Below are 12079 nucleotides of genomic sequence, written 5' to 3' on the forward strand. Positions count from 1 at the left end.
GCTAATGACTCAACAAAAATTCAGAAATAAGACATCTGCAATTGTTCTCCAATATGTGGATGACATCCTATTATGCGCCTCCACCCAGAAGGAATGTTAAAAGCCTACTACAGAACTCTTAAACATCTTAGCCAATCAGGGTTATAAAGTCTCAAAAAAAAAAAAAAAGTTCAATTATGTCAACAACAGGTCCAATATTTTGGATTACAACTATCTCAAGGAATTCGCAAACTAGGACAGAAAAGAATAACTCCCATAGGACAATATCCTCTGCCTCAGACCATAAGGCAACTCAGAGGCTTCCGAGGAATAACTGGATACTGCAGACTATGGATTCCTGGGTATGGGAAATTAGCTAAGCCTCTTTACAGCCTTCTGAAAGAAACTTTATAACAAGGAGCAACCACCCTAATATGGGAACCAGAACATATTAAAGCCTTTAAGATATTAAAAGGGGCCCTCCTCCAAGCCCCTGTTCTTAGTTTACCTACTGAAGAGAAATTTAACCTGTTTGTCACTGAAAGAGGAGGAATAGCCCTAGGAGTGGTAACACAAAAGAATGGACCTGTTCAACAGCCAGTAGCCTATCTCAGCTAGGAACCTGACATGCTGTCTCAGGAGATGGTCCCACTGTTTGCAAGTAATTGTAACTATAGCCCTACTAGTCCCTGAGGCAATCAAAATCACCCTGGGAAGAGACCTTATTGTCTACACTTCCCATGATCTTTTAGGAATTTTAAACACGAAAGGAGGACTATGGCTTTCAGACAATCGCCTTCTAAAATATCAGGTTTTACTTTTGGAAGGACCCATAACTCAGATAGAGGCCATGCCCCCCCTAGACTTATCATGGGAACAAATTCTTAGCTCCTGGTTCTCTGGTACCTCCTGGTGGAAAACATTATTAGTCTCTGTCATCACTATCATATTCACTGGCGTGTTCCTATGCTGTGGCATTTACTGTTGCATGAATCTTATCCCAGTACTCATAACTTCTTGTTTCTCTTATAGACCGCCCATCTCTCAAATGACCCTCCAGCCTATTACTTCTCAACCAGAATTTTACCGCGGACCCCTCGATGGACCCGATTTCAAAAAGGGAACTCCAAACTGCTTTCCCCACGCTGACCCTTCCAGTTCGAAGCAGCCAGAAGAGGTCGTTGCCCCCTTTCCTTACAACAGTAAGGAGTTCCTAAAACTAGAGCGGGGGAATGAAGCCAGAACTGGGGACAGGCAGTTAGTGTAGAAATAGGGGATCGGATCAGATCTAGGAAATGGGGGCTGTGAAAGCCATCTGCCTCTGGAAGTTGGAGACTGCCTGGGGTGAATGGAATGTCAAGGACCTGCAGAGCCCATTGATAAACCAAATTTACCTGCCCTTGTCAGGGACTACAGACAAGGAGATGCTAATTAATGCCCCCTGGGCCCTTACCTGCCTGAATCACCTTGGCCCTCCCCCTGCCCATCACTTTTCACTTTATGCAAAACCAGGCCTAATCACATAGGCAGGAAGGAAAGAGATAAGGGGGAAAGAACAGGAGAATAAAACCTATAAAAAGGACAAGATTTGCTCAATCCGATGGATTCTGCCTTTGGGTCTCCTTCTTCCACCCGGGAGAAGTCTGCTTTTACTTTAATAAAGCTTACTTTCTACTCTTTTAAAAAAAAAAAAAAAAAAAAAAAAAGCATTCTGGGGGCTGGGGTTGTGGCTCAGTGGTAGACAGCTTGCTTTGCATATGTGAGACACTGGGTTCGATCCTCATCACCACATTAAATAAATAAATAAATAAGATAAAGGTATTGTGTCCATCTATAACTAAAGATATTAAAAAAAAAACAAAACAAAAAAACCAGCACTCTGGCCACCATATGGAAAACAGCTTAAAGGAGCATTTCCATGAGGAAAGAAACAGCGATTTAGACTAGGTAGATATCCTTGGAGTCACTGAAAAATGTACTGAATTAAGAAGTACTTAGGAGGTGGCATCCACAGGACCTGATGACTGATAGAATTTGAAAAACAAGAAATCTTAAAAATCTTAAGAAAGACTGCTTTTTACCATGAAATGAGTAGATAAACAAGGTATTTATTTCTTTTGAAGAAAAAGTATTTTTGAGGGGCAGAGTTTGTTTTTGCTTTGAGGTGAAGGTTTGACATGAATAGCATTAGTTCATGTAACAATCCTACTTATTCCATCATTTTTCCACCCCTATAATCTTGAGTCATAAATATCTCTCATTTGAACACCCTCAGAGGAATGGGACAGAGATGTAGCTTAGTGGTAGAGTGCTTACCTAGAACCCATGAGGCCCTGGGTTCAATCATCAGTACTGTAAAACAAACAAACAAAACCCTCAGAGGGAATCCTGCTGAATGGGAAGTTTGTCCCTAACTCAAAATATTCTGTGGCAAATACATCCTTTTTATCTGCCTTATTGGATTTAAAGAATACTTTTAGTCTGAATCCTCGGCTTTATTTTGGTAAATTTTGTTCCCTTATTATTATCCTTGGCTTCAGTGAAATTCTTTGTTTCTTTTTTCTTTTGGTTTGGGGTTTTGTTTGTTTGTTTAGGACTAGGGATTGAACCTAGAGGCACTTAACCACTGAACCACATCCCCAGCACTTTTTAAATTTTTATTTTGAGACGGGGTCACTATGTTTCTGAGGCTGGCTTTAAACTTGCAATCCTCCTGCCTCAGCCTCCTAAGTCATCTGGCTTATTTTGTTTTGTTTTTGTTGTTGTTGGAGATCAAACCCAGGGACTAGTGAATGTTAGGCAAGGGCTACATCACTGAGTTATAAATCCAGTCCCAAGTGAAAGAATTTATATGTGTTCATTATTGTACATGTAATCATTAGATGACCTGAACTGTATCTATATATACTGAGGTATAAAAGTCATAAGAAGACCAAACCAGTTATCCTCAAGAAGTGACTCTAAATACTGAACACTGTGATTTCTCCTCTCAGTTTGTAATAATTATTTTCCTTATGTGATTTGCTTTGCATATGTAATATGATAAAGTTCATAATGCAGATGAGCTTTGTTTTAGCTGCCACTGAAAGTGGGCACATCTTTAAGTCCATTGGAAACAGTGACCCTGTTTCAACTTGACAATTTATGTATTAATGTTTTGCACTAACTATCATTTCATTTCACTAGCCCACAAAGAAAAAATTTTCACCACTCCTGGAAGAAGTTGTTTTTGCTATGGTCTGAGTGTTTGTTCCTTAGCCCAAACTCGTGTTGAAACTCAATTCCCAAAGATATATATTAATGGTATTTTTTTTTTCTTTTTTAAATTGTGAAAGAATACACAAAAATTATTACATGCTTAAAATATGGGAGAATTAGACTTTCTTAATGGTATTCAGAAGTGGAACCTTTGGGAGATAATTAGGATTGGATGAGGTCTTGAAGGTGGGGTTCCCATGATTGTATTAGTGACTTTATAAGACGAGAGACAGAGAGACCCAAATTAGCACACTTGCTCTGTCCTGCCCTTGGTACCCTCTGCCATGTTATGATGCAACAAGAGGCATTCACCAGATGCTGGTGCCAAGCTCCTGAACTTCCCAGTCTTGAGAATTTTTTTCTTCCAGTACTTAGAACCAAACCCGGGACCTTGCGCATGCTGGGCAAGCACTGTACAACTCAGCTACACACTGAAGCCCTTTTTAAATTCTGAGGCAGGGTCTTACTAAACTGCCCAGGGTGGCCTCAAACTAGTAATCCTCCTGCCTTCAGCCTCCCAATTAGCTGGGGTTACAAGAGTACACCTCCAGGTCCAACTTAAATACTATTTTTTATAAATCACCCAATCCATGGGCTGGGGAGATAGCTCAGTCGGCAGAGTGCTTGCCTCTCAAGCACAAGGCCCTGAGTTCGATCCCCAGCACCGCAAAAATAAATAAATAAATAAAATAAAATAAAATACAGTATTCTAAAAGTCACATTGAGACAGGCATGATGGCCCAGGCTATAATCCCAGCTACTTGGGAGGGAGGGGCAGGAGGACTTCAAGTTTGAGGCCGGTCTGGGCAAAATAGTGAGACCCTGTCTCAAAATAAAATAAAATCAAGAAAAGGTTAGGGAGAGCACATGCCCTGCATGTGTGAGTCTCCAGCATTGAGAAAAATGAAGTCACAATTATCAATTAATTGCTGCCATTCTTAGAAAGTTATTAATTCTCCAACTTCATTCAACTGGCCATATTTCCTTGTAAAAAGAAAAAAAAATTCAGTCACTGCTAGGGATTGAACCCAGGGCCTTGTGCATGATGGGCAAATGTTCTACCATTGAGCTACACCTGATCCCCTGCCCCAACCCCCACTTTTTTGAGATGGGAGTCTCACTTTGTTGCTTATGCTGATCTTGAACTCATGGGCTCAAATGATCCTCCTCAACCTCTCAAATAGCCTCTCAAATCTTGCTTATGCTGATCTTGAACTCATGGGATTAAACGATCCTCCTCAGCTTCTCAAATAGCTCAAACTATAGGTATATGTCACCATTCCTGGCTTATAAGCTTTTTTAGTTTCTTTTTTATGACTTTTCGGTTTATTGCATGAAGGAGTTACAGTAGTCCAAGTTAAAAGTAGAGCCCACATGGTTGGTTATATTATATAAGCTGTGAGGTTCTTAAAGTGTTAGGAGGGACAGAAAGGAAACTACTCATTGCACAGAAATCCTCACTTAAGCTTCAGTGAGTCACAAGCAACTTAAAACCATGAACCTTCACTGATTGTCCTTAGTTAGTCCAATCTACACCAGAAACTGGCATATGTTCTTGTGCTGGTCACCCATAGCTGAATTACTTCTCCATATTCTGGATGCTCAATTACTGTACCATTACAGGCAAATTTCTTCTTAAAAGCCTTAACTAATTTCCTTTCATCATAATCATTAGAAATCCCTTAGACAGTAGTAAAGGTCTTTCTGCAGTTTTTCTACTGAATTCTTATATGGATATAATCTTCAGTGCCAGCAGGAAGCAGGTCATTAACCTTACTTGCATCAGCAAAGGGATTCAAAGAGTGGAGGTTCTGGATAACAGATATACAATACTATTCATTTTCGTCAGTGAAAATGGCTTGAGGCAGAAGGTAGGCAGAGGGAACAGGGCTTTGGGAAACAAGAGGACTCAGAGGAAAAAGCTGCTGGGATCTTGATGGCAGCTCAGTTACTGGGAACTTTAGTTTTTATTATCTATTGGAATGTATTCTGTTGTAGGAGTTAAGGAGGTGAGACCATAAAAAAGAGCCTGAGTGTCCTCCAAAGAAACTATTTTCCAGACTGGGGTTGTAGCTCAGTGGTAGGGCGCTTGCCTAGCACGTGTGTGGCACTGGGTTCAATTCTCCACACCACATAAAAATAAATAGGTATTGTGTCCATCTACAAGTAAAAAATATTTTAAAAAGGTATTGTGTCCATCTACAAGTAAAAAATATTTTAAAAAGAGAAAGAAACTATTTTCCTTTGACAGCAAAGAAGCCTGGGGCCAGCAGGAGTGGTGTACTCACACTGAGCCTCTCAGCTGACAGTTGGTGGCTCTACTTACATGTCAGGCTGTTGAGGTGCAGCCAAGCTGCTGGGCAAGGCTGACAAAGATGGGGTAAAGCTAGGGCAGAGATGGGAGCAGGAACTGCAGGGCCTGCAATATACAGCTCTACCTGCCCCAGAGTGATTAGGGAAGGAAGCATCTGTGGCTGCAGTTGTAGCTGCAACCACTGCTCTCCAACCATTTTGTTGACAACTACAGCTGTAAAGCAGGTAGACTGACAGTTCACATCCTGCACTGGGCCAGGAAGACGTAGGGGACCGCTGAACTACAACTGATGTTGCCGCAGCTTCCAGGATCCCACTGGAGACACCAGCAGTCCAAACTTCAGCCCTACCACTCCCAGGGAAGCTACCAGAGCTGTCAATCAAGTGGCTCTTCTCTGGGTTGGGTGAGCTGAGAAAACCAGGGCTGCATCAAATACCTTGTGATTGCTCAAGGAGGCTCCAATTCTGCCACCACCTCTCCAGAAGCCAGGCAATGGCTCTGAGAGACTTCAGTTCCGTTGGGGCAGGTTCAGGATGACCTGTAGCCACCCGGATGACTCCTTCTTGCAGCTGTTCTACATGTCTCTGCCCATCTTCAACTGTCCTCAATCGATTTGGCACTTTCCCCACCCATTACAGCCAGGGCATGCAGGTTCTGAATGCCAATGCACACTGACATGACTAAGCAGAAAGTCTGCAGTTAGCAGACACTAAACTGCACTTTCTTAGAACAGCACATGCTTGCAAGCACACTTACACATGCAAACCCTCTCCTGTACCCCTCTCTCTTTTTAAAGTGGTACAGATAATTGAGACCAGGAGCATTATGCCTTGGAGTTTCATCCCCAGACCTTTTTAAAATTTCATTTTGAGACAGGGTCTCACTAATTGTTCAGCTTGAACTCAAATTTGCCATACTACCTCCACCTCCACAATAGATGGGATTATAGGCATGCAATACCGTGCCTGGCTCCACAAGTTTTCTCTATATAAGCAAGTACCCTTCTCAGTCTCATCTGGTCAGCATGGAACCTTCATCCTGTGCACTTCCCCCCTGTGCTATAGCACAGGTTCCATATAAAGCCTTGTTCAGATGGTTCTATTGTCTTCTGGTGATTTTTATCTCAGGTAAAATGGTTTGACCAAGAGATAGTAACATCAAGGGCTGCCAGCCCTGAGAACATCTAGCAGCCAGAAAGCAGTGAAGAGCAGTATTGTCTAATTGAGAGCTGAGAACTGCCGAAGAGGTTCAGCTGACAGTAAAAACTGCTGCTAGCCACAGCTGCTGAGGAGTCACCTAAAAGCAGATGGGAAAGCTGTTGACACCAGCTGTTCAGAACCACTGTACCCAGGCCATTAAGGATACACCAAGAGCTGAGGAGAGTTACTGACACTCCTGCTCAGATTCATGATTTCTATTGGAATTGAGCAAAAGAACCCTCAGCCAATTGGCAACATGTAATCCACTCATTTCCTGAGAGTCTACTGTTAAAATGATTCAACACAAATTATCAAATAAGTCACCACTTTAACTTTCTTTTTGGTATTGGGGATCGAACTCAGAGCCTTGCATAGGCTAGGTATAGTGCTCTACCATAAGCCACACACTCAGTCCTCTTCTAACTTTTTGTTTTTTAAAAACATATACTCACAGGAAGTTTTCAATCTAATATAAGGAATAGTAGAAATGAAGGAAATAGACAAGAGAAAATCAATACAGAAAGTCAACACAACCAAAAGTTAGTCCTTTGAGGAGCTGGGTGCAATGGCATATACCTGCAGTCCCAGCTACTCAGGAAGCTAAGGCAGGAGAACTTCTTGAGCTCAGGAGTTTAAGATCAGCCTTAAAAAAAAATTTTTTTTGTTGTTAAAGTTGGTGTCCTGAAAAGATTAACAAATATTTGACAAAGTTTTATCTAAAATGACCAAGGAAAAAAAGATGTAAATTACTAAAATCATAAATTAAAGATGGATATAACTACTGACTTTGCAAAACAAAAAGGAAAGTAAGGGAAATTCATACAATTTGGATGAAGTGGGCAAAATCCTACAAAGATACAAACTACTAAAGTTAAGAAATAGAAAATCTTAAATTGGTACTGGGATTGAACCCAGGGGTGCTCTAGTACTGAGCTACATTCCCAGCCCTTTCTATTTTTTATTTTGAGACAGGGTCTCACTAAGTTGTCCAGGCTGACCTTGGGGTCTTCCTGCCTCAGACTCCATAGTTACTAAGATCATAGGCGTATGCCACCACACCCAGCTAAGATAATGAACTTTAAAACTTTACAAAAAGAAAAACCCAGGCCTAGATGGCTTCATTGGTGAATTCTATCTTTCTGGTTTTCTTTGCTTTTTGTAGTTCTGGGGATTGAACCCAGGGCCTTGCACATGCTAGGCAAGTACCCTACTAATGAGATACATTCCCATATTATACTATTCTATAGATTTAATTTTATTTGTTTATCTATTTATTTATTTTACCATGGATTGAATCCAAGGGTACTTAACCACTGAGATACATCCCTACCCCATTTATTTATTTATTTATTTATTTATTTATTTATTTATTTATTTATTTATTTATTTATTTATATTTTCAGACAGGGTCTCACTAAGCTGTTTAGGCTGGCCTCACCTGTGATCCTCCTGCCTCAGTCTTCCAACTAGCTGAAATTACAGGCATGTGCCACTACACCTGCTTCTCTACTAATCTTTCAAAAGTGAACACCAATTCTTCACAAACTGTTTCAAAAATATAAAAGGAGAAATAACTTTCCAACTTTGGAGAGCAGGCTATGCCCTACTGAGTTACTCCAAGTTGCACAGAATAGTTTTTAGCTGTGCACAGTGGCACTTGGCTGTAATCCCAATGACTAAGGAGGCTGAGGCAAGAGGATCACAAATTCAAAGCCAGCCTCAGCAACTTAATAAGGCCCTAAGAAACTCAGAGAGACCCTATCTCAAAATAAAAAAAATAAAAAGGGCTAGGGATGTGGAGCAGTGGTAAAGCAACTCCAGGTTCAATCCCCACTACCAGAGAGAGAGAGAGAGAGAGAGAGAAGCAGTTTTCAGACAGTATGTAGCCCTGATTAAATTATTCTATTTAATAAAGCAGTAGTTGTCCTTACCTACTCCATTTTGAGTACAAGTGCTAAGGCAGAATGACTTGGCAACTTGTCTAGGTAAACATAATCAATCACCAGGAGGTGAACATACAGAACTTATAAAAAGAGTAACCCACCACCCCCAGCTGCACAGCACAATCATAAGGCACAGAGTGATAAGTTAATTGTGCTGATAAAATGTGACCACCTGTAAATATCAAATTAAATCAGAGAAGCACATGGATGCATGGGTGTATTAAACCCATATTAGGGAAACCAGCGCTGTGAATTTATCAAACACACCAAAACACTGAATGATGCAATTCCTCACCTGAAACATAAAAGGAAGGGCACCTAAGACTCTACTATGGTGGCACATACTGACCCATTAGTCATTGTAACAGACCATCCAGTGAAGACATCCCAGGGCTTCAGTTCAGCTCCATCTCCCTGCTTGGCATGGCCTACTTTGAAACCGCCTGCCATCTGGACCCTTGGTTTGAACAAGTTTTGCACCCTGAACTAACTGTCCCCTTGCCTTGAATAGCCTGAACAGCTCTGTGCCTTGAGCAGATTCCATGCCTCCCAACAAATTCTTTGTTGGGGTTAGAAATCTTTTTTTTTTTTCCCCATACCACACTAAGGATTGAACCTATGGTGCTCCTCTACTGAGCTACATCCCAAGTCCTCTGTTGTTTTAATATATTTAATATATTTTGAGGCAGGGTCAACGTTGTGGAGGCTGGCCTTGAACTTGGGATGGTCTGGTCCCAGCTTCCTAAGAGTGGCATGGGCCACTGCTTTGGCTGGGTAGGTAATCTTTATCCTACCACCTGCGGTAACTCTTTTCCATTCTGTATCAGCTTTCTGCCTTTGCTTTCAGTTCTGTCTCTTTAAAACCTGTGGTCATTGTTAATCCTTTCTTAGCTGTTCTGTAACCTACAATATCATTGTGTAAAGTGTGATGTATGACTTGAGTGTTACAGATATTAGTAATTAAGATTAGAATGGAATAAAAAAAAACTTATTTTCATGCTTCTGATACCAAATGAACCATTGGCTTGGTGAATAAAAGTCAATGAAATGAAAGTGATGTAGCTTGTGAATTTATTGTTATCCAATAAATTCTGACACTAGAAAAACACAAATGTGTCCAGTCTGTGTTGGCACAGCTTGCTCACAACACAAGTTCTACAATGCCACTATTACTCTGATACCAAAACTGTTGGCTACCAGGCAGGCACTTGAAAGAGCAAGCTCTTATGTTTATGAAGGAAAGCTGCTGGACCTTTAAATGACTCAATGTGCCTTCAAAGTTGTTTTGTTTGACCAGTTAAAGTTCTTTGCAGAAATTTACAAGGAACCAGTCAAAATTGCCAAGTCACTCTGACTCACTATTTTAAGGTGACCTAGAATAAACTTTACTTACTAAAATACAAAATTCTCTGCCCAGAGGCATTTGTGTCTGATATTTTATTAAAAAACATATATGATCTCAAACTGAGCATGCTCAGAAATGTGCCCACCTCTGCATGTGATGAACCTTTTTAATATGAATATATATGATTTTCCCCAATAAGAGTCCCTTGCTTTCTTTGTTTAGAGAGAACACTACTTTGAGAATTATCTTCAGTGTTCCAACTTACTGCAAGTAACAACCCTTTTGCAGCTTTCATCTCCTGGTTGTGGATATTGGTTTTGTGTTCATCAAGAGGTAAACCCATTGTGTTCAGTTACAAAATCAGATAAAGACATCACAATAAAGATGCATCTCTACAAAGGGGCATTCCAGCCAGTGTTATGGTTCGAATGCCTGAGAGCAAGTTTATTGATGGTGTAAATTCCAGTCTGGACCAGAAGACCTGAGAACCAAGAACTCCAAGGGCAGGAAAAGATGGATGGTCCAATTTGAGCAATAAGGCAAAGATAATTCAACTCTCCTCTAACTTTTTTCTATTTAGAATCCCAAAGGATTAGATAATGCCCACTCATATTTAAGAGGGACATCTGCTTTGTTCAGTTCAATTCAAATGTTAATGTCTTCCAGAAACACCCTTACAACAAACTGTTAGTAGGTTTTTTTTGTTGCTGGGACCAAACAAACAAACAAACAAAAACAAAAAAACCTTAAAGGACAAAAGATTTATTTTGGCTCACAGTTTCAGAGGTGTCCCTTCATGGTCACTTGGCAGAATTGCTATAGGCTTGTGATCAGGCAGAATATTATGGCAGGGAGTGCACTATAGGGCAAAACTGCTCACCCACTGGCAGTCAGGAAGCCAAGGGCCAGGGACAAAATATACCTTCAAAGAAAGGCACACCCCCAGTCCCCAGTGACCCATCTCTTCCAACTGGGCCCTACCTCCCAAAATTTTCACCATCTTCCAATAGCACTGCCAGCTGGGGGAAAATCAAGCCTCCAACACATGAATCTTTGGAGACATTCCAGATCCACAGGAACACCCAGAAATAATGTTTCTATTATTTAGAAATAATGTTTATCTAGGCATCCATTGGTCAAGTCAAGTTGACATATAAAATTAACCATCACAGATTGAAATACTCCTCAAATTGATCGACAGATTCCAAGTAATCCTTATAAAAACCCCAGCTTGGGCTGGGCACAGTGACCTTTGCCTATAATCTCAGCAACTCAGGAGGATGAGCAGGAGGATCACAAGTTTGAGGTCAGCCTCAGGAATTTAGTGAGACCCTCAGCAACTTGGCAAGACCTTATCTCAAAATAAAAAAAATAAAAAGGACTGGGGATGTAGCTCAGTGGTAAAGCATCCCTGGGTTAAATCCCCAGTACACACACACACACACACACACACACACACACACACACACAAAGGTATATCTGTGCAAAAATTGACAATCTGGTCCTAAAATTAATAAGGAAATTCAAATTCTAAAATAGCCAAAACAATCTTGAAAAAGAACAGAATTGGAAGACTCACACTTTCTAATCTCAAAATTTACTACAAAACTAAAGTATTTGAGGCAGTGAGGAACCAGCATATGGATAAACAGACAGATTTATTAAACAGTTTTGAGACCAAAAATAAATCCACATGCTTCTGGTCCATTAATTTTCAAAAGAGTGGGCTGCGGCTATAGCTCAGTGGCAGAGTCCTTGCCTAGCATGGGTTCGATCCTTAACACTGCATAAAAATAAACGAAATAAAGGCATTCTGTCCATCTACAACCACAAATAAACAAACAAAAATAAAACAAATTTAAAATTGTTTTTTCAGGTTGGGGTTGTGGTTCAGTGGTACAGCACTTGTCTAGCACATGTGAGGCACTGGGTTCAATCCTCACCACCACATAAAAATAAATAAATAAATAAATAAATAAATAAATAAATACTTTTTTAAAAAGAATGCTTTAAAAATTATTCAAAAAAGTGCCAAGACAAC

The 12079-nt window shown here is 40.5% G+C and overlaps 1 protein-coding gene and 1 pseudogene across 7 annotated transcripts in view; both read right to left on the bottom strand.

The window, feature by feature from the left end:
- The window catches only part of PTGR2 (prostaglandin reductase 2), a 62020-nt gene that overhangs the window by 23247 nt on the left and 26694 nt on the right, over window positions 1-12079 (bottom strand). The gene's annotated exons all lie outside the window — the stretch shown is intronic.
- LOC306653611 (eukaryotic translation initiation factor 1-like) lies at window positions 1863-10381 on the bottom strand (annotated as a pseudogene). Its single transcript has 2 exons — window positions 10304-10381; window positions 1863-5069 (listed from the first exon to the last, which is right to left on the bottom strand). The product of its transcript is annotated as a eukaryotic translation initiation factor 1-like (transcript).

This window comes from Sciurus vulgaris (assembly GCF_902686455.1).
Source record: "Sciurus vulgaris genome assembly, chromosome: 2".
Lineage (NCBI taxonomy): Eukaryota > Metazoa > Chordata > Mammalia > Rodentia > Sciuridae > Sciurus > Sciurus vulgaris.